General features: G+C 41.2%; 1 long non-coding RNA gene across 1 annotated transcript in view; it reads left to right on the top strand.

The window, feature by feature from the left end:
• The window catches only part of LOC104965564 (uncharacterized), a 20,714-nt gene that overhangs the window by 982 nt on the left and 16,360 nt on the right, over nucleotides 1-3,372 (top strand). The gene's annotated exons all lie outside the window — the stretch shown is intronic.

The raw sequence follows: 3,372 nt of genomic DNA, 5'->3' as shown, positions 1-3,372 counted from the left end.
GGGGGGGGTATACAGCATCATTTGTAAGGTCAGCCCCAGACAGCGCTGGCAGAAATGATGCTGTTTGAGTCATGACATGTCAGCGCCACCCGCCTCAGCGATCAGTCCAGGAAATGGAATAGCTTTTTTTTCTGCTTTTACTATCCCACTCTCGCCTTTCGAGGCCCTGGGACAAACAGACAAACACAAAACAATCTGGGAGCGGTCAACAGAGACCTTGGAGACGGCTGACAGGCGGACGGTAAACAAGACGGAGAGATTCATGATGTGTCAGCAGAGAAATTCATGGGCGGATTATGGCAGGACGAGCGTCTGATGATGGCCAAATGATGGTTGCTGTCAAAAAGATCATCAGGGAACATGTGGAGATTATGACGTGCAATAATTATACTGAAAGTGTCATAATCTGACATTATTTCCATTATTGTTATTATTTTACACACGTTTTAATTCAATAACCCCCCAAAACCACTCCAATGTTTTCCATACAGGCTATGATGTCATTGATTAACGCAGAATATGCAAGTCAGCATCCTGCAGTTTCTAATTGCTGGGGATCCAAACTACATTTCTTACATACAATGTGGGGTACTCAACATTTCCAGGTTCACATTAGGACTCTAGAATCTGGCCAATAGGCTGGTTTGTTTCCTTGTTCCTTATCTTGAATGTTAGTCCTTGTTTTTGTTGCAAACAAAGCTTCTCTGATGCAAGAGGCAAATGTTTTCCAAATGTTATGCCCCTGATAAAAGGGGAGAATTATAACAAGTCAAAGTTAGGTTTCACTTTACTCGAGTGAGTCAACAAATGCAACACCTTTCAATAGCACACATACAACATTTTTTTTGTAAGAGTACATACCCCTGTCTATGAACATTCTAATTCAATCACGAGACTCCTTAATTTCCACAATATCATTGACAAGATGGCAAAAACCTCACAGAATTATTCAACCAAAATATAAAGACAACAAATTATACAATTTCCGCGGCAGTTTTCTCTCCGTATTCTGTCCACTCGCCCTCTTCCTTCCCTGCTGGTGTTTCATGGCCTCCTGTGAGTGTTGGTGTGAGGCAGGAGCTTCCTAACAGGTGTTTTGGGTGCTTATCGCCCTCTGCTTATCTCTGGCCCTCAGCTTCCTGCCTCCTCTCTCCTGCAGGCCTCAGAGAGGGGATATATTTCACTTAGCCTCTGACCCCAATCCTTCCCCTTCTCCCTTCCTCCCCACCAGAAGACGTTTCATCACCGTCACGTGACCTGACTTTACTTCTTCTCCACGGCTTTTTTAAATCACTCGTAGCCATCAAGGGATGCTCAGATGGAAGATTATTGAAGATAGGGCTACAACTAGGGATGTCCCGATCACCTTTTTTTGCTCCCGATCCGATTCCGATCATTTGATTTTGACAATTTGCCGATACCGATTTTTCCCGATCCGATCTTTATGCAATGCATTAAGAAGAAAAAAAGCATTCAAGTTGTCCCTTAAGGTTATTTTTTTATTTAAATTTGATATTCTATCCAACATGGATATAGCTTCTTTCTTTCACAGCAGCATTGGATCAGTTCAGTTGTGCAGCATTGGATCAAAACAAAAATAAAGCTTATCAGTACTCGTTAGCTTACTGCTACAATTAGACACTGCGCCCACTCTGTTGCCAGATTTGAGAGAAATAAGCAACCAGGTCTATGAAAACAAGCCCCAAAGAAGCAACACATACATGATGTTGTGTAATTTGAAACCAAAACTAAGGCCTCAGGATGACTTTAAGACTTGAACATGGTCATTTTTGTTTTGTAACATTGAATACAAAATAAAAACTTTTTTTTTTTTTTAAATCCCGATCCCCGATTTTTTTTCTCCCGATTCCGATCTTTTGAAAATCACGTGATCGGCTCCGATCCCCGATCACGTGATCGGATCGGGACATCTCTATAAATAACTCTTCCTGGATTGGATCAGCAGAAATTGATCATTATTGGGCATTTCAAACAATTAGACCGTCTTTAACTACAGTAGAATCCATTTTGCCTTGTTAACATTATTACATTAGATTTATTTAATTAATCCCACATTGTGGAAACTGTTGCAGCTGTGACAAAACAATTTCCCAAATTTGGGAAGAATATCTAATCTAGTCTAAATGACCTTAATCTCACTAATTAGTACTTTTAGAGATGGGCTTTCTGATTTACACCCCGGCTCCACATTTCTTTCACTCACATACATACTACATACTACACAGACATATCAATCCTCTTGTCTTACACTTGAAAGTCCCCAAAATATTGAAGCGTGTAATGATTTTCACAAGACATGTTCTCATATGGACATCAAACAGATGTGGCTGATCCATTGGGGTTTATTTTTAGAGCTAGTTTAGGTGAGCAATAAAGTATTAGTGTGCATCAGGAGGATTTGTTACCACACCCATCACGTCATTTTGAGTTGCAAACAGAGAAAATAGGAACTATTTAATGTGAGCAATGTCCTAAACTGTTAGACAGGCCACACATATTAGTCATACAGTTGAAAAGAAGAAATAAAATGTTATGGCTTCTGTGACTCAACGCTAAATGTCAAAGTATTAACATTAAGCACCGCAGAGAACTCATCAGGTCTGTAGTCACTAATCTCAACAAAACAAAGCACTTAATCTGATCAATTTATGATTTTTGGTTGGCCTTTTAGACTATTTATTTCCAAATAAACTAAGATAAGTATTGCGAGAAAAGTAGTTTGAGCAGAGGGAATAACAGAAGGGAAGAATGAAAGAGATATTGTTAAAAAAAAAAAAAAAAATGAGGAGGGGAAAGACCAGAAACAAGTAGGAAACCTCCGGTAAATGTCAGGAGAGCAAACGTGTGACGTCAGTCGGGAAGGTGACACCTCAGAAACCAATGAAAGTTTCCACTACACACACACACACGTACACACACACTACTGTTTGTGTTGCTATGTGTTTGTTGGGCCGGGTGAGAGGTGTGTGTGTTGTGAGAGAGGAGGGGCAGACATGGTGACTGTGTTTGTGGCGCTGGGCGTGTGTGTAGGTGGTGGCAAGGGTGTGTGTGGGGTGGGGTGACTGTGTGTGTGTGTGAGGGTGTGTGAGGGTGTGGCATGTTCAAAAGTGTGTGTTTATGTCCCGTAGGCACGCAGTAGCAGTCTGTGCAAAATAGGAGAATGTCAATAGGAGCTAAAGTGACGCTGATGTCATGGCTATTTTTCCAATATGTGCTTATATGTTTGTCTGTGTGGGTGTGTGTGTGTGTGTGTGTGTGTGTGTGTGTGTGTGTGTGTGTGTGTGTGTGTGTGTGTGTGTGTGTGTGTGTTTCATACTTGCCAACCTTTAGACCTCAGAAATCGGGAGCATT

The sequence above is a fragment of the Notothenia coriiceps genome, unplaced genomic scaffold (assembly GCF_000735185.1).
Source record: "Notothenia coriiceps isolate Sejong01 unplaced genomic scaffold, NC01 NC01_scaffold00037246, whole genome shotgun sequence".
Classification (NCBI taxonomy): domain Eukaryota; kingdom Metazoa; phylum Chordata; class Actinopteri; order Perciformes; family Nototheniidae; genus Notothenia; species Notothenia coriiceps.
Note: the sequence above shows the minus strand (reverse complement) of the source record. Positions and strands in the feature narration are given on the sequence as shown.